Source organism: Strongylocentrotus purpuratus, unplaced genomic scaffold (assembly GCF_000002235.5).
Source record: "Strongylocentrotus purpuratus isolate Spur 01 unplaced genomic scaffold, Spur_5.0 spur5_scaffold_5, whole genome shotgun sequence".
Classification (NCBI taxonomy): Eukaryota; Metazoa; Echinodermata; class Echinoidea; order Camarodonta; family Strongylocentrotidae; genus Strongylocentrotus; species Strongylocentrotus purpuratus.
The window spans coordinates 24,755,286-24,776,368 of NW_022145611.1; the positions used below are offsets into that span (position 1 = coordinate 24,755,286).

General features: G+C 35.3%; 1 protein-coding gene across 1 annotated transcript in view; it reads right to left on the minus strand.

The window, feature by feature from the left end:
- LOC578070 (BTB/POZ domain-containing protein 7) overlaps positions 1 to 19,981 on the minus strand; it is a 63,269-nt gene extending 43,288 nt beyond the window's left edge. The window contains exons 1-2 of the mRNA XM_778257.4: positions 19,888 to 19,981; positions 7,799 to 7,903 (exon numbers count right to left, since the gene is read on the minus strand). The gene's annotated coding sequence lies outside the window, so the exon portion shown is untranslated. The remainder of the gene's footprint in view (positions 1 to 7,798; positions 7,904 to 19,887) is intronic.
- Between the last annotated feature and the right edge of the window lie 1,102 nt (positions 19,982 to 21,083).

Here is a 21,083-nt window from a genome sequence, read left to right on the forward strand (position 1 = left end):
ATATGGGATGTCAGCAATTTATAGGCTCAAATTTCTTGCATTGCACTGCAATTTGCAACACAGTCTGGAAGCTAAACAATTATTCATGTAAGTATGAACCAGTACATGGGACAGCTATCAATTCTATTTCCTACCACTAAACAGGCTGAAGGCCAGACTAGCATGAAATATGGATCCATGAATGAGATGAAAAGTAGCTTGGAATCAAGACTAGAGCAAAACATCAATCTATACAATAGGCCTATCAGTATCATTATAGAGCGTGGACGGATAGATACAGGGGATGTCAGAGATTTTTATCTTCCCAATTAACCATTAGACATCCTGAAAGCACCGGCTAAAAAGTATGAAATATCAATCCATATATGGGATGATGAACAGCATGTAAACAAGACTGAATGAAAACATCAACAACATCAATGATATATAATGTGGAAAAAAGACTACCGGTAGAAATATGGATCCATACATAGGATATCATAGATTCATATCATCTATTTCCATGATTCTAATGTATAGGCCTACAGTCTCAAAGCCATATATGAAATATGAAACCATACATGCATGTACATGTAGATTGACAGATCAACACACAATTTTAAAAAGAGTATGGGAGCCAGACTAGAATGAAATATGGATCCATACATGGAAGGGATGTGAGAGATCCATATCTTCTCTGGGTTTGTTTCCACCATCATTCCATTGGGTTTGATTCAGCTGTCATCCAAGGACTTTGATCCTAGCTCATTCAAGCTTCTACAGGAAGGCATGTCAATGGCTTTTCCACATGATCTCTCTCAAAAAGACAGACAGATAGCAGACATACATCTGTACAGTGGTAGATATGCCTGGTATGCATAATGATGAGCGTGCTATATAGTGGACATAGTGGACGACGGCAAATGTGTTTCCCCTTTTCTCTTTTTGATAGATTGCAGGGCTACCAATGTCCAAGTCTGGAAACCCAGGACAACACAAATAATAACAATACTGGATCACTATTTGGTCCTGGTCTATACAATATACTTTACAGTTATTTTGGTAAGGATAGGGCAATGGAAGATGTCTCTCCTTTCTAGTATCTCCTAAAAAGGGAACCCATTTGTTTCCTTTTACCAAACAAGAATATTTCCTCTATTTGTATAACATATATTTATCTACGGTATCAAATGATTTATAGTTAAAACCTTTATAAAGTGATTTTCCTTAATTTAAAATTGGCATTAAAATATTACTGTATCAAATGAGTATAGTTAAAACCTTTATAAAGTGATTTTCCTTAATTTAAAATTGGCATTATAATATTACTGAGAAATATAAAAAAATCAAAGTTTTGAGGGTTCGGACTCAGATATTTGGCGCCCATGTGTCCCGGGCACTTGTTAGTGTTGAGCCCTGTTATAAACAAAATATCCATTACAGAAGATGTGCCCAAACTAAAAACATTTTCATGTTATGAATAAGAAGGATAAAAAAGGCATCGATTAATACAATGCTATTTCTAATTGATAGTATGAGATGGTTGAATTTACAGTACATGAATGCTCAAATCTATTAAAGTCATTAACACACACATATGAAATGAGTATCTGGATACTTCTAAATAGGTTATCCACCTCCAATGTACATGTACTTCCATTGGATTTCTTTGGCATCCATGCATCATTTCCCTATTCATCAATGACCTATCCTGATTAAGAGCTCCTCCCAGTTGCCCATTTAATAACATGCATGTACAGGTATAAGATACAACTGCATCTACATGTAAATGCCATAAAAATCACATGCAGTATTCAGAGGGTTAAGGGGATAGATTTAATTTTTGAGGAGGCGGACGAAATTGATCTCATCAATTTTCCAGACTGGAACATTCTCTCAAAAAGCAATATACTGTATAGACAGGGGACCTTTGCCATGCCATTTGGAAAATAGGCCAAAAGTACATACAGTAGATGCAAAGATTGTACTACATCTAGTTTTAAACCCAGGGGAGACATTCAGACAGAAAATGTGTTTGCATTGTGACAGCTGTGTCCCATTGCGACAAAATACAGGGTTGCATCTTCTGCAAATACAAGGAAAATGAGATGGGGAAAAATATGAATCACACTTCTTTTCTTTTTTTTTGGCAAGAAGATGCATGCGACTTGAGGGAAAGGATATTTACAGGATGGAAGTACATGTACAAGTAGTTTTCTATGAAAGCATATAGTTTACAGTTAATGTATTTCTTAGTTGACAAGACTATTTCAAAATGCTCTCAATTTTGGAGACATTAGGGACTTTTCATACAGTCTATTGTGAAATGGTTTAAATAAAAATCTGAAGTAACTTACATAATTCAATAAACACATTTCTTGTAAAATAGAATAATTAATGATGGATATGAAATTTGCAAGCAAGAAATAAGATAAAACAGAAAATCTTGAAAGAATAAGATGACACTAAGATAATTAGCAATTATAGTTTCTATCCAAATATTGTATTTATTTAGGGATTAAAGAAAATGAAATAAATACTCAAAATAAACCATACATTGTAGATATATGCCAATAATAAATGTGCATCAGATTTCAAAGTCAAGGCAAGACAACTATCCCTTACATGTAAGTCTTCTTGCCTCTTTTGAAACAAGAAATAGAGTAAGGACTTGAATATTTGTCCGCACTTATTAATAAATAAGCTGTAAATCTATTACCCTTCTCAGTCGACACGTTCCTTTCTCACACCTCGATGCGCCTGCAACTTTTTTCATTTTGTATCAGCACTTGGGCTCTTCAATATTTCATCACTGCATACCCAATGGACAACCAACACCAGAACAACCAACACCAGAACAAGTACATGTACATGTACATTGTATCTTCGTCCTCCTACTGCTTTTTTTCATACTGTATTACTTATTTGAAACAAAACCTAGGCCCTGTCTTATAAAGAATTGATATTAATCGTAACTTATTTTCAATTGATATCACTTGCAACTATGTACATACGAGATAGGAGACTGCACATTTGCGATTGATTTAAATCAATCGCAACTCAACTGCAAGTGCAGATACATCGAGAATTCCTTTAATTGTACATTTACATACAGGTACAACAAACAAAACATTAAACAAATCTTTTATGCAATATTGGACATCTTTAGAGGTTTGTTGCAAATAACCCCTTGATCTTACCTATCTTATATTTTTTGTTAAAATTACTACAGAAATCACTCTCAGGTAAAAAGCATTTATCATATTGTTAACATACAGTGTATCGTGGATTAATTACTGATTCATTGCTTCCCCAGACACCAAATGAAATTGAGTACTGAATAAAATATCTGGAGTAATCCAATATCTAGGTTTAAATAAAAGATGAAGATTTTTTTTTTATTATTTGTACACTGCATTGCCCTTGCAAACAAAAGTGATGATGGCGGCCACACAACTTTTCATTCTAAAAAGATAATAGAAATGGACAGACAAAATTGCTCATCTTCATAAATGATTAATCCGATGTAACTTGACTCGATCCCCTCAGTTTTCTCACATACTGTACCATATATAACACTTTGAGTGGCATATTATAGGCTTCACACTTTACAAATGCACCTGTTGCACAATTGCCATGGCAACCTAAAAGCTGTTCAGACTGTGCCATGACTGTACACGTGAATTATGAAAGGCGCTTGGGATAAACCATTAGAAAATACATGGATGCGTCAACAGCAAAGCTTTTTTTAGCATGGTATTCCTTGTCTCAATACATTAAGCCTACTTCCTGGATGGAGAGGCGTTTATTGGAGAATGACATTGGCCCATTTTAAGGTTACCCATTTTAAGGTTGGCAAAGGTTAAATTACACATTTTCACAATATTTCCATGACAATGCAATGCATAATGTATGTAGCATTGGGTGAGGTATCACACATCTAATGTTACCTAATCCATCAATCTCTCTAATGTACAAACAAGGTTTTGTTACATACACAATCCTGAGAAAGAGATCTAATCTTGCTAATGCTGCTTTTCCATTTCATTTTTCCTTGCAAGCTGCTTTTTCTTAACCTTTTTCTTCATTCTTTTTTTTTTCTCACTGGATTTGTCTAGAGACTGCCATACATTATAAATGTACTGTACATGCAGAGATCAACAATGAGATTGTATATACTGTAGAGCTTGAAAATAGACAAATGTATCACACTCGATTGTCCCCAATCCATTTGTAAAGTTTTGAAAAGAGGAGATGGCTGATGTAAAGGACATTACTTCTTTTGAGATGTGCAGACATTGTAGAGCAAGAATAAAACACTGCACATTGATAAGGGGTAGGCTACATGAATGTGTTTACTCTAAAATACATTGTATTGTCTTCACTGCTACATGTTTACATAATATATATATATATATATATATACTGTATATATATATATATTTATTTATTTTTTAATTTTGTGTTTTTTAAAACTAGAAATGCACAAGAACTATTTATGGAGTCCAAACAGTATGGAAACAAATGGTTTTAGTACATTGTATCATCAGTTTCATCACATATTACAACAATGATGTGATTTTTTTTTTTTTTTTTTTTTTTTTTTAGTACAAAAAATCCTTTCCCCCTGTTGCACTCAACCGAGAATGCTACAGTATAAATTCAATGCCTGCTTGAATTTGCATACTAATCTGTGGGCTGGCTTGGTTAAACTGTGAGTCATCGTTTCTAGTCCGTCACATTACACTTCGAGTGAATGAATTGATGTATGCCTTGATAAAGAATGCTATATTTCCTTCCCTATTTCAAAATCTGTGCTGTACACTGGATATCTATGGTTTAACTTTTAATGTAACATATATAAGTGATCATAATCAGCTGAGAGTATTGAATGTGACTGAAGATTTCAATGAGCTTTACTTGTGGATTAGTCTATCAGCTTCAATATCAGAGGAAAAAGAAAAAAAATCATAAAGATAAACAATTTCATGAGGAATTCTCAAGCAGACTGTACATGTCTATGCATGGGCATTTGAAGTTACACTATGATGTTACATGAATAATATAAAATACAAAGCCGGTCCAAGAAAATAAAAAGATAATCCAAAAATAAATGCTATGTCAGATCAAAAAATCTAAAAAGCACAAAGTTTGAATTTCAGTATAGAGCTCACTTTTTTTCATACCAATTCTTTTTTTCATATTGAATGAATAACTTTCATTGCACACAAATTGTGTACAAGTACAAACTGAACATGTACATATTCGCTACAGAAGACAAATCAAAATATGAACACAATCTCTCTAAACCCAATCCCTCTTTCAAAAAACATATACATGTAGATTTAATTTCTTTCCTTTTTCTTTCCCCCCTTTCCTTCTAGTTTTGTCCCCCTTCAAATCAGTATCTCTTGCTGTAATCTTAAATAATACTCTTAAATGGACTCCCTCTCCTCCTGCATAATTTTCCAATCTTGTGAGCACTTAATTAGTAAAGGTTTTTTCCCCGGCCTATGGTGACTCATAGCCTCCCTATTGTAATACAAGCTTGCACCACGAACCAATAAAACCCATCACTACTCCCATTCAATCAGTAAAGCCGAGTGCATTTAGAAACATTGGAAGAATGGTATGCGCTACAGTCAAGCAATTAGGAATGTGTGAATGTAAGATTACTTTTACCTTCAAGGTGAACAAGCCTTGTGAATAATGTGGGTTTAATGACCACCATTCAGAGGTACATTTGATCTTAATAAATTGCTTCTTTACTCAGATTAAACAATTCAACCAGACATTTAAATTAATGAGGGCAGATTGCCATTAATCTAATTTATTTTCTCATCAATGATTGCCTAATACTGTAAAAACTTAATAAATATCTGTATATCAAATAAAGAAATGCTGAAGTCACAGTGACCAATCTATGGAAGACTTCAAGATCTATTATTACACAAAGTCAAATAATTCTGGCAACAAAAGATCATTAAACACTCCCGTTGCCATGACAATGCATTTTTAATATTGTATTCCATACTCATATTTTGGAGTGGAAACTAAGAGCTTTACTGAAATAAAAGCCAATGCAGCAACACTGTTATCTTTCAACGAGCAGGGGGAAGGGGTAGTTCAACTTTATGCAATGGCATATTGTATATTTTTTACATAAATTATTCTTTTCCGTTGTCAATAATCTACCATCAAGGCACTAGAAGAGTAATAAGGAGTGGAGGCTTTTGTGAGCATTCTTTCATGTCATAATACTGAGTGAGAAAATGACAGTGTGTGTGCATTGTGTGACAGTATGTAAACATAAAACATGAAGCATAAATTCACCAAAGCGGCATGAGTTACTTATTCATGACGTCCCTATGGCTGTGAACAATGGAGAAAAAACGAGAGAAACGGCACATGAAAAATCTATGCTGTTCTTTTATTTGTGTGTCGCATGAAAATGTGTGTTGCATGAAAATGAAGTGCAATATGCTACACTATTTCTCTGAAAAATTATGTTTTGAAAAATGGTATTTTGTTTGGATTTTACCATCATTTATAACGACCCCACTAAAGTTGGTTCAATACCAGTATTGTTAATTAATCGACTCATTTCAAGAAAGGCCTGGGGGCTATGATAAAATATAATCCTTACAACTAGCAGCAAGTATGAATAGTACTGAATGGAAGACTAGAGTTGAACAAGATTGTTGGCAATAAAAAAATGTATGGCTGTAATCATACGTGTTATCACTTTCCAGATTAAACAATGTTAAATTTGTTGTGTTTCGGCATGTACATGTAGCCTATGTATTTATCCTATACAGTGACACAGGGAATGAATAAGTAAGGAGAGGGTCCCAGCTGAACTACAATTACAAGCTGTGGAAAACAGACAGAAAATGAAAATCATAACAGCTCCAAAATCACTACAGATTTGATTTGCAGGCCATCTGTTTTGGAACAGATATAATGTACATCTATAGGCCTGCATTATTCATTTTCTTTGGTAGCAATCATGTACCTGACACGGCATGCATTTTATTGCCGGAAAATGTATGTCTACTGTCTGAAATTAAGCAACTGTGCACCATATGAAAATACCATATTTTATTTCTTACAATGTGCAGAATTTTCAATTTTGCAGATCTACAGATGAAATGGTCACATATCTGGCACACAAATCATAATTAGCGTCCTCCAGATGCCTTTCCGTCCGTCGCAGGTCTTGGGAGTGGAAGTACGCTTCGTCTGCCATGCTATAACCATTTCCAGCCAATTTCAGCCCTGATTTACCTGTGTGCAAGCTTCATTTCTTTGCGGTTGCATGCACTCAAATGAGCATTCTCATACATCACAGTGGCTAGCAACTGAAAGGGGTGGTGGTTCTTTTATAAGATAGCATGGACACTGGTAGGACATTCAACTGCATATGAACCCATTAATTTTGATTACATTCATGCCCATGTTTCTTTCATGTATAGTATTCCAATAATATTCATCTCATTGATAAGATCTACCAGGCCACATGCATAAGTCCACGTGAATATTGATGTGTTATGATTTCCTTCATACATGTAGGTCCTACATGTATGAGAAGGCCTACATTGTTCACTGTACTACTCATATAAAGTACTAGAAGTATAAATAACATTCACTGAAGTATAAATATCATTCACTGAAAATAAAAACATGAATGTTAATCTTCAAGCAGCAAATGTTGAATGTGTAACAAGGAATCATACATTTATAGAGGTTTATCTCAGAGGAAATCAACAACAACAATAAATACAAACAATCAAGAAGAAAAAACAAGGTGTCAACATACCTTTGTAAATATCAATACCTTGTCTTCTACCTCTCTATAGAGCTCCACTGGTTCTATCTCAAGGTGAAAGTGGCTCCTTTTCTCCTCGTATCACAGCTAAACATCCTGCACATAAGAAAGAAAGAAAGAAAATACATTACCGTAGGTGTATAAGAGTATATATGACAATGGATCTTTCTATCATCAATATTGTCTGAAGGGGTCATAATTGCAGAATAAAACATACCTTCTCTGTACATAAACCATGTCTACCGGTAAATGTAGTTTCTTTCAGTAATTTCAAAATAGGCCAATACAGTATGGAAGTGTAAAATGTGCTTTACAGTGTAATGTATCGTACATTGTAAATGACATTAACTTTTAATGCACATTGCAGTGTTTGAACATTCTTGTGTACATGTACATGAACACTGTAGCAATCTGGAAAAGATATTGTTTTGCACGTCTTAAATTGATTACAATGTTTGTTCATTCATGTATGAAATATGTATCCACGGGCACATACAGGGTACACCACGTATATTTTATTGATTGTATAACCTTAATGTATGAACATGTACGACCCCACGTCCAATTCTATAGGCAATGAGCGTGGGCAAATATGTATTGATCTCAGTTATCATAAACATACTGCACTCTAAAAGGTACAAGGTGCACTAATTTGCCAATGAATCTAAATAGTTTTCATACCTGAACTACAGTGTACATTGTATGTGCAACAAACATACAGTATACCAGGTATATAAAGTAGTCTATGAGATATCTCTTGCAGGACATACATAGGCCTACAGGAAAATTCCGAATTTGTTATTGTCAAGACGACTCCTGCAATTTTTGTGTTTTCAGACAGCATATCAGGTTCTCAACAATCTGATAAAGGGTAAAATATGGGTCATTTAAGAAAATAATTTGTGTGTACAGGTTGTAATAGACTGCTACTGGTACTCGATGCGATAGTTTGATTTGAAAGTATGCCCTCACATTATCATCATCATTATCTGACAGCCGTAGCCGAGATAGAGTTCACTCTTTGACACCACTTGCTTTTTTCCATGATGAATAAAATGTAAAAATGTATAGGTTTACGCGGATAAAGACTATGCAAAGCCATACTTTCACTGAGCATGCCATCTGTCAAAGCCAGAAGGGTGTTACCAGTAACTCATAGCATTTTATACACAGTTAATGCCCTTCTGGCTCCAAACAGACGATACCTTTGATTTTTTTTCTTTATACGACTGATTAATCCACATACTTGTCACAGAGCATTAATACGCTTGTATCAGATTACAACACATTAATTAGTTGATTGGATGGTCTGGTAACTTGCGAACAAGCAGAGGTAATAAGCAATGCTCCTTCCAATTACCTAACTAGCAAATAAAGCAATTTGCCATTTTAAACACTGACTGCATGCAGGGCTCCAAGAAGGCTATCATCCGGCAAAATTTACTAATCAAGCTTGAACATTACGCATGTCTTAGACACGACACTCATTCCCAAAGGTATAATTGTTACAATAAGGTTTTTTAATGAATATCTAGTTCTGCTAAGCAAATCAACATCAAACAAAAAATATTTGTTGAATGCATAACCATTGTGAAAAGTTCTCCAAAAAAACATTTGATATACATTGTACTTTCACATTTCCCCAGGTTTTGCTGTGACATAAAGAAAATTATTTCCATGACAGTTTTTATCACGCTGCCAACCCTAGTGCAAATCATGTTTCAGACGCTACCTATTCCATCTGAGCTGTTGTAAATGTCTTTGTTGGGAAACAAGTGTTTGCTTTTATTATCATTTTATGGAAGGCATTTACCCGTTTTATGCTGGGTGATATTTGATCCGAGGTACAGATGTACATGTAGGTATTTGGACATGTACATGTAGATTGCAGGTGCATAAAGGTAGTAAAAAAAATTTGGGGGATTTCAAAAGACTTCTACTGCACCGACATTTCAAATAATAACATTACTTGCAATTTTAATAAATGGTAGCACTGGCACCTTCTCCATTGGATAAAAAGCATTTCAATAAGTTATTTCTTGGTCAACCTTTAAGTTAAAATATAAGTTCTTTTAGCAGTGACAGTGTGAGTTTATTAAGTATAAATTACGTAATGTTCACTGAAATATTGATTTATTTGCTTCTAGGAAACTACTGTATTCTTGGACAATGCTGTAGTTTATCTGAATTCTCAAATATGCCCGAAACTACAGTACACCTTTGTCTACTTTTTCATGTCTTCATATATAATTGAATTGAAATGAGCCTTGATAGCTACTTGTTTAAAATAAAACAAACAAACATTCAAAGTATGATCAAGTAGTTATTCCCTAGTTTGATGAAAGCCTGATGACCTGTCAGAACTTGTAGAGGCAATTTGAAGAATATGCCATCATAAAATGGAAAATACCAACAATCAACAAGATACAATATCCCTAATCTAAATAATTATACACAGTTTACATTAATTTCAAAGTATGATTTTGAAACGCCAACATACCAGAGTACAGTGAACTCGGAGCAAGTACTGCATGTAATAACATCCCTGTAATATTCCAACTGACTAGGCATCCATGCAAGACCCATGTACACCAGAGCCAATTTGAAATCATTCAACGAAGCTGAATACAATCTTGTAAATCCTGCGCTCCCCACTAATGAAACAGAATCTCAAATCCCCCTGTCCAATTTCTCTCTCATCTGCGACCGGTGCGCTCGCTCGCTCACGTGAATGCCCCCAACAATAAACATGTCTTCGATCCCTGCCCCCTCACTTTCACCTGCTACCGACCCAAGAGCTCAGGGGATTGGTGAAGCTCTTCCAATCCACTCTCCCTATCAGTGTCTTCATTCTTTTCCTCTGCATATTTTTATTGGATGCCCTGATAAACTTCATGTAAATCTAGCCCTCAAGAGATCAAGCTTACACACATAACATGTCTTCTAAACGAAAAAGGTCAAACAGTTTTTCAAGAAAAAAACAAAAAGTCAAATACCTTCCCAACAATTGTAAACAACCTGTAGCTTGGCCAACATAACTTTGACCTAGGTCAGCAAGGTCAAGATATGGCCAAATCCATCACTGAAGTGTTGGAATTAATTTGCTTCAAGAAGGCAACCTGGAATTTCACCCATGCTAGGTTTCATTTCTCGAGGGCAGAAATTTATCTTCTTTCAAGTTCATGATATTGCTGGAAATTGACTTTTTTTTTCTCTCTGAATATGAAGGCATAGCTTACATGCACTAGTGTAGACTTACATGATGTACACGGACAGTGACTTAAACTGTGTGACCAACTATGCTAGGCATTTAAATACCAGTACTTTTTAGCTCTATCAAAAAGCAAATTTTAACAAACAGTACCGGTACATGTAATACATGTACATTCCATTACGTAAAATTATCTCACACTAGAAGCATATGCACAAAACTCTCAACTTTTAATTGCTCACACATTTGACAAGATAAATAACAATACTACTACAACTACTACTACTAATAATGATGATGATGATGATGATGATGATGATGATGATGATGATGATGATGAAGATGATGATGATGATGATGATGATGATGATGATGATGATGATGATGATGATGATGATGATGGTGATGGTGATGGTGATGATACATGTACATGTATGTCTTGTTTAACCAGGCTAGCACCAATAGTATTAATATTGTTCTCCCTCATGGCTCTGCAGTCACTAGATACAGTCGACAGTACAAAATTTTCAACTCAATGACGCAAAGAAATTGAGCAAATCTGGAGGTGTGAACAAACTGCATGTCAGCATGTATGATATTTACTTGAATTTACAAAATTCAAGGAAAATAAAAGCGTTCAAATAACTCTACCTGTATATGTAATACAATAATGAATTAAGGAAGTTTGCTCAAATATTTTATCTTGGCAAGTTCCATCTTCATATTTTTTGTATTTGATATGTGTGAAGCTTATATAACCACTTAGTGTAGACAACTTATCATTTACCATAAAAACTGTCAAGCATACAGTAGTTTCAACTGATCAGATTTCAAATCTACACAAGGCAGGTGATAAAAACAAAACTATAGAAGCCTGAGGTAGTGTTACTCATTTCATTACACACTGTAGCTGCAACATGTCTTGTATAATCTTACTTAGACATCTTGTGCGAATGCCTGTACAGGTGATACGAACAAAATACAAGAGGAGCTACCGGTAGTAGTCACAAGTTCATAGTAGATCAGTGACTTTCATGCACTTCCTTTTCACATTTTCATAAAAAGTTTATTGACTTCACCAAGGAAGTCTTTGCAGGTGCTTTAAACGCCCTGTATACACGTACTGTAGTTTGGTAAAAGGTGAGACATGGCATGAAAAAGATTCTTATACTTTTTTAACAGTGATGAAAATGACATACATGTACAGTACACAAGGCAAAATAACAGAACTATAGATCAGGTAATTTATTATGATATCAAATAGAATCCAGGTCAGTTGTTCTCTTTCTAAAGTAACAGACCTCAAAAGTTTACCATTTTGAGCAGTTTACATTATTATGAAAATAGTTGATTACACAATATGCCTACTGTACATGCCTGCAAGTACAGTATCTGTATCAAGCTGCTAGAAAGAAAAAAAAAGAAGATTATCTGTCTCTATGTTGTTGTTTCTTTCTTTGTTTGGTGTGGTTTTTTATGATTGCTGTTTTAAAAAAGGAAAAGAAAATTCATACTGTGCTGATATACATGTATGAGAATTCATGTACATGTAGAGGTGTCGTGGTCGAGTGGATATGTCACCAGATAGTGGATCACAAGGCTCATGGTTCAATGTCCCACTGGACAGTGGATCACAAGGTTCATGGTTCAATGTCCCACCGCAGCACTAATGTCCTTTGGCAAGACATTAATCTAAATTTGCCACACTCGACCCAGGTGAGGTAAATGGGTACCTGGTAGGATTATTCCTTGAAATGCACTGTGCGCTGATAACGGCTCCCAGAGCTAAAGCTAGGGGAATATGTAATTTATGTAAGTATTCTACAGTTTGAATAACTCCTCACTCATAAATAACAGCATCATCATAACCAAAAGAGTCATTTCAAAGAACTCTCTTGAGAAATTCAACACTTAATACAAGCAATCAAAGCATTCTCTGTACTTGAACTCCAAGTCCTACTCTTTTGAAATCCCTGTATTTCCCCATCTTTTTTTTTCAAATCATGTGTAAATCCAAACATCCCATCAAAGCAAGAAATGTGTAAGGGCCTCCCTGCATAACCTTGAACTTTCTGTCTAAAACATAATTGGATTCAATTATAATCACAGAGGTCTACAAAAGCTCCATGAATGGGATATGATGAGCTCCATGTTTAACCCTGGGTGGTAGTGCTATTGAATGAAAGCCACACCTGTGTAGGGATATACTGCCCAATTGGTTATTTCCTTCAATTTTCTTGACAGGGACTATGTCCCTAATTTTTATATGCCATGAACTATATTGTGGATAGTTAACTGAAATAGCCACAGTTGAAATCTCTTTAATTGCAAAATGCAAATATGGTATTTTAGAAGTAGAAGTAAAATGAAGACAATTTTTCATAAACAAAAATATCCTGCAAGATATAGCTTACATTGTAGCCATATATTTTTGATTTTTTTTTGTTTTGTTCTCCCCATAACACTTTCATCTTCCAGTTTGTAAATCTTTGAAAAAGGACATAACACAGATGCATTACAAAAATCGTATCATACTTACAAACGTGGGCTACTTTTACAAGAGACTTGATTAAGTAGACACTGTGAGATGCAAAACATGTTGATTGTGTGCTTACATAAATACAGCTTGCAGTCCTATCAATAATTTATTGGATGTCTGACAACCAAATTTCCTTCCCAGTCAAATTTGTGGAGGCAAGGGAAGATGCAGTTTTTTGTATACACAAGACACACACTTTTGTAGTCACCGCCACTACATGTAGGCTACTGTTCCTCCTTCACAATTTTGATAAAATACAACCAAAAACTGGAACTTTACGACTGTCATGTAATATGTACAAGTATAGTCAACATAATTTTGCATGTATTTTGCTTATGTACATGTAGTTCATGTGCATGTACCGGTATGTACAGGTAAAGCTATATATTGTAGGCTTTTATATTTTTTACCTACAGTATGTAAAAATGTTTGTAAAGGTATGATTAATTGCCAATATGCTGTCCAAAGAGCTATGGTTAAGAAAATACACCATTTCCCCCTGAAGGGCCTTTGTAAGGGGGAAATCCCCTACATTTTAAGAGCCCTGTAATCCATCCAAACCCGGTTTTTAGAGCTACCAGTTCAGTACATGTATTGTATGTATAATTGTGCATTTTAATGAATACAAACATGAACATGTAAGTGTTCAATTCACCTTGTTGAACTTTACACTTAATTATCAGTTAAAAATAACATCTGTATAGTGTAGAATTTCAGGAAATTCCCTAATGGGCAGTTCAATGTCTATGCACAAAATCATTAGTACATTTCTTGTTCTGGAGAGTTCCTTCTCAAATGAAGGACTTTGATTTGTTTTCTTATTTGAAGATTTAAGAGAGGTACCGGTAAGTAATTTGAAGAGCTTTAGTTTTTAGGTCACTGTCCCACTGACCTATTTGATAGATCATGCACCTGTACAGGTGAGGTTCAAAGGGGGCAGCAATTATCATAATTACAATTCAGCGGCTATCAACGCTAACGGATTGAGACCACCAGCACAACTTATGCAGTTTTATGGACCACTTCATTCAGAGCACTAACACATGGTATCTTGTACATTGCATGTAATGACATACAAAATAGGTTAAGGGTTGTTTTTAGCTGTTTTCCTCCCTCTAGGCTTGGTAAATGTCAACTATGTAATGAAGACAGGAAAATACAGGAGCCAGGTTAACTTTGATGACAGAATATCATGAGAATGAATGCCCAGACTCCATTACTGCCAATTTGCCTCTTGTTTGAAGTAGCCCTGTGCCGACGATATTACAGTGGAAGCGGATGATATGTAATGCATCTCCCAACTTCTGGCTAGGGAGAATACTGGGCAAATGTGGGAATACACAGCAAAAGCTTAGTTCTGACCTTCATTTCCTTTTTTCATCTTTCCTTTCTTGCAGAAGCGTACGAGTAGGAAATAACTAGATGAACACTGAGCAAGTCGGTGCCAGTGCCATTGATTATTAGAAAGAAAAGTTCCCATGAAGATCACTCAGTATCAAGTAATTTATACTTTAACTATATATGCTAACATAAGTGTATGTAGATCTATAGCCTAAAACTTGTCTCCTCTACAAAAGTGAATGGGACAGAATCAAAGAAGGAGGGTGTGGGTTGAAAAAAACCCACCTACATACAACAAAAACCCTGCATAATATATAATGGAGAATGTTTTTTAATGAAATATTTGTAGTGTAAAACCATACTCAAGGCCAGTTTGTATACATGTAAACCTACATCTTTCTTCCTTATTGCATCAAATCAATATCACACCATCTATGACCCTACTCAAGTCAAGGCCACTTTCGATCACGAATGAACTTCTTTCTCTGCAGTCCTCATGTTTTTCTTCAAGGTACCATCACCCTCCTTGCAGCTATGCTATCGGGGCAAGGTGTGCTTTAAATTGCATAATAAATGGCATTCTGATGCTGCAAAATGTCAGCCCATAGGCCATAGCCTAATGATGTTGACAGTGTAAGCTGAGCCATGTACTATCCTGGTTCATTCCCAGCTATGTTTGTATCCTGCAGGGGGATCGATGTCATCTCAAATACAGAATAACATGCATCCAATAAAAAATATACTAAATGGAGACTGTTTACAAAAGTTTAATGCATGGATGCCATATTGATAGATGTTCTTAAAAGTAAGAATCTTCAAAGTGCAATTTGATTTGAATATTTGTTTATGTATTTGGTAGTTAAAATTGATCCCACAGAAAGATCTACTAAATTACAGGTGATGGCATACATGGGATTGAACAAACTGTGATGAATCTTAACATTTCATAAGGATAAAATGATAGCTTTCTGTGAGTCTCATTATTTGTTATACCGGTAAGTGTTTGTGTATTTAATAAACGAATAATCTGTGGTCAAATTTGTGATTTCTGATATGAATTAACATTTTTCATAGAAATGCATCAACCTTTACAGCAAATTGCTCTGAAAAAAAAATCAGAGGAGCGGTTTTATGGAATTTTGAATGAAAATGAACAAACAGAAAGTTAAGAAAGTAATACATTTTTGAAAGATGTATTAATTTGTGAGGGAATTTCAAATGTCAAATTGGCTGAATCAGTAATGTCATCGTGACGTTGTGGCAGACAACCCTCCCTTTTGTTCCAACATACAAAATTAATATCATGGCAATTTTTCAAAATGTATAATTCAGGACGGTCTTTTCTTTTTAGAGGACCTAGAATAATAAATATGATCTCCATAATATATTATTAGTGCCCAAAGGGAAAAGGCACTTAGGAGAAAATTTAACAGGACAATCTGTAACTATGTCACAATCTACTGAAAGTAACTGAACAAATAGCCAATTTGAGATTTGCACAGATTAACCAGATTTAGTGATTTCATATTTCAAACATTAATTCATAAATTTCCTATTATTTGTCCAACATATCTCAAACTTTCGCCATTCCGTTTCTAGTTCTCTTATTTTTCTGCTTCCATACAAAACTACAAATAGACTCATTACAAAGGTTTGATTGCCATTTTAGTCAAAATCATAGCTTTCTCTAAGTCTCACTTATTCTATAAAAAATAAGGGGGGAGAGAGTTGTTCGTGTACTTAATTTGCGAAGAGTGATCAGAAACCTACATGTAAAGGTATATCAACAAAGTTTGGTTAACCAAATTTCCATGATTAAACAGACAAGTATTCTCAAATAACTGCATATATACATGTATGCATTATGCAACATGCTAACATCGATCCAATTTAGATAAATATAGAGGGAATGCTTTCTTCAACAAATTACAGTTTGTACAGCCCTACTGTATCTCTACAAAATAAAGCATCAAAATATCACTCACGATCCAAACATGTACAGTACATGTACATGTACAGTACCTGTAATTTCAGATTCAGAAGTTTTGTAACGGTACATTAACACCAAAATATTTCTATTTACCTACCTACCCACTCCTTCCAATATAATAGAACCATACTGTCTAACATTAGACTCGATTCCAAGAATATGAACACACTGCAATTCTATTTCTTCCTCCTTCATTTTACTCCTTAAAATTTTGACCTGCCCCTACAACAGTTTGCTCACAAAAGGGTTGTAATTGTATCATGATTTAAAACTTTAATCCACTTATTATAGGAATTGTCCAGTTATCTCATTTCATTTGGACTAATTCATAGTGATACAAGTAACATGGGCATACTGACCAAAATAAATCACACCAGTACAGGATCATACGTAAACATTTCATAAACATACTATCCTAGTACCGGTAATGCAATCTCACATTTTAACACTTGGCAGCTACATGTACACTGTATTTAAGAGATAAAAAAGATGCACACAAATTTAACTTTGTTACTAACCTAAGTATGAAATAAGTATGAAATAATCATAACTCAAAACAAACACAAGCAAAAAAATAGGGCAATGAAACTTTGCCATAGAGCGAATGAGTAAAAACTCATTATAATAAAAAACACAGTTGGTAGATCAAGCCTCATTAATTTCTCCTTCTCTTTCTCCCTCCTCCTCATTATTTTCTTCTTCTACTTCTTTATCATCATTATCTTCTTTTTTTCTCCCTTTTTCTTCTTCTACTTTTTTCTTTTTCTACCTCTTCTTCTCCTTCCTTTGTTCCTATTTTATGGGTAAGTACATAGATGTAATGAAATTGAAAAGATTTCCTAAAAAACAGCAGTATAATATTGAGATACATGACATGTATCATAGAACTAAATGCTGCAAACTGTTTCATCAAGAGCTTACAAATGCTAACTTCTCAAACAATCCTGTGACAAAAACCATCTACCCCCCCCCCCCCCCCAAAAAAAAAAACAAACAAACAAACAAAACAGTCACAATGACAGAGATTTATCCACATTTACCTGTCAAACAGAGTTGAAGTAACACACTGTTTTGACAGAGTACAAATATAGAATAGAATTAAGAAGATACACATATTATAATGCTTATGATCTCTGGCAAAACAGAACCAGCTCAGTATCATACATGTACTTCATGTGCTGGCAGTGGCAAGGGAAGGTATTTCTTGACATGAAATAAGTGCAAGACATAAAACAGCATACAATGTAATTTGCTCTTGATTTGCAAGTGTACAAATGTATGTATGTACTTCCATCCATAACTGACCAATTTTGATGGAATATTACATTTAATTTTAATACAATTACAACTTTTACAAGAGCAGGTTTATATAATAATAAATATTGAGATATTCATCACACTATCAAGCTTTACAATCACACTTCATACTAGACTAAGAAAATCTGTCTGCTTGGAGTATTTTCAAGACAGATGACACAGGATAAAATCACAAACTCTCATTGCACTTCAATAAAAATTATTACATGTACTGTAGTTTTATCAAAGATCTATTGATTTTTATGGAAGCTCAAGTAGATCTAGACTAGAGTTTGTGATGTTATTATGTCGCGTGAAATTTGTTATATTTTAACCAAACTTTGACCATAGCAAAAAAAGAGCTTTGCCATGTTGGGCCGTAAATTTGTAGCAATGTAGGTTAGCCAATTAAGAAGCTTAAGATTAGTCAGATGAAGCCAGTGAGTGTGGGAGGCTAGGCCGGCAGACTTCTTGTATGGTTTATGGTATCGCGCATATGCAGACTTCTCATATGGTTTATGGTATCGCGCATACAAGAAGTCTGCATAATTTTGGACTGATAGCTTCAGTTTGAGGTGCAGCACTACAGCGTAGAGACGGTACTGAGCGACGACGTCGACATTGAAGCCCTAAACAGAGGTTTCCCAATGTCGGATGTGATCCAAATTGAGGTGGAAAATGCAATATATGATTATGATAAAAATTAGTAAACAATTGAGCTAAAATTCCTTTGCTAAGAATGGATATTAAACTGCTAAAAAAAATGGATACGGAACTACACTAGCGCCGGCTAGGCCTAGGTTGGATTCAATCATTTCGTCATGTGATTGGCAGGGCTGTCAACCCTCTGAGGCTGCGTTTATGCTTGATTTTGAAGGTATAATGAGCGATCTGAAACGCTCATCGTAATCTCAGTTCAACGGTGTACTGTTTATGCTTACTTCTCTGGCTCCTCCAGGCAATTCTCCCTGTGTGGCCTGAATTGGCCTTGCAGCTGGATTCGCAACCTGCACTGTGCATGCTACGTAGACCCACTAGAGGTCAGTGCGTTGACCTTATTTAAACAAATTGTAAACGCATCTTTTTGTGAGTTTACGTTCAGCGATCGTGATCGCCGTTTTTCGGTGATTCTACAAAAGTGAGCATGGACGCAACCATGTTTTAACCTAAACGCGTAACAGATGCCTGATTCTGGCCAGAAAAAGTTAAGCATAAACACGGCCTGAGAGTCCCACATTTGGAGGGAGTACCGAGTAGTCTTACTCCACCACGCTCATTCTCTCACCGCCCGTCCCACCAGCTCGTTGCGCGAGACTCCTGCTCTCCCGCAATTGCAAACGATGTAGAATCTCCTGGTTTATGAAAAACCTCCCGCCAAACAAAGAACATAGTCCCATTCATGATTATCATGAAAATTCAATACAAATTATTTCATGTTCGACTTAACATTACTTAGAAGTTAGACAAACATGCAATAGCAGGACTTCCCATCAACACTGCACTGGGCCTCTGCCCTGGCCTGCCGCAGATCCGGAGCTAGCGCGTAGCTTTTCAGGTAGCTAGGTAGGCAGCAAAAGAAGAGAGCGATTATCTCAACATGCAAAATATTGGCAAATAAATACGCATTCATGATTTAATATTCTTTTAATGAAATTTGAAAATATAGAATAATTATCGAAATGTAACTAAAAAGTAAAACATACCCAACTTGACCATCAAATGTCCTAACTTGACTTGTTTTTCGTTACCTTCACGAACAGTAAATTGTGAAAGTTGATCTGACGTAAAACCCAGCTTTTGTGAAGGGAGCCCTCTACGCTAGCTTTGGGACGGCCTTAGACTTGGCGCGGCTGCAGCAAAAGATTTGAACTGGCGGTGCAGTAGTGGTGAGTTTCCCACTATCCCTATTTTAGAATGTGATTAAACTAACTTGCTTGTATCGTATTTTTTTGCCTAGCTTTCCAGGTATATAATAAATATGAATAACTTCTTAACATGTAGATAACTACATTTTAAAGATAATAAACCCTGAAGAATAACTTAATGACGATGACACGAAATCGATTGAATGGGACTGAAGTGAAGAAAATGCCTAAAGTAATGTTGGAAAACAATCTATTACAGTACTAGCAATTGACTTTATAGTGGCAATAGTCTAGGTTTAAATTACTATCGGCATTATCGTGATCCGAGTCCCCTCTCATTTCTCTACACAGCTAGCTTTATTGCGTCTACGCAAACTTGTGTGTACACTGTGAATGAGAGGGGACTTTGATGACGATAAAACCTTACTAGGTCTATCATAGTCTATAGGGAGACAAATTACAGTACAATCGCACTTATCAAACACTGCTACAATGTCAATGACAACGCCTGAATTTAATCGTAAGCCTGCAGCTACATCATACATGTGCATGTAGGGGCGCACAAAGAACTTTGCGCATGATTTAGGCGCTGTACAGTGAGTTTACCCGCTCTAATCCCTTTGAATTTAAGTGCGAGTGGGCCTACTTAACTTTAGCGCAACTTTTGACACGTCCTGCTTTAAACAGGTGACGCACTTCACACATAACTGACGCACACACGGCATTGCAAACACATAAAATGGAAAAATCAACGAACATCTCAGAACGAATTTCCAGTTTGTAATTGTACCTTAAATATGACGAAAATGAGAATTGTTCAAACTTTAAAAATAGTGAGATCTAAGAAAAACTTAAACTTAAGTGAAATACTTACGTGAAAAAATCATAACAAATAGAGGTTTTGACTGAAATATCATAATTTTGGTATTGAAAAAAATGGAAAATTGCAAGCTTGCTCCTGCAAAAATGCAGAAGATCCTTATTCTTGAGGAGGCATTTTGTCCGCATTTACAAGGATAACCTCCCCACGAAGA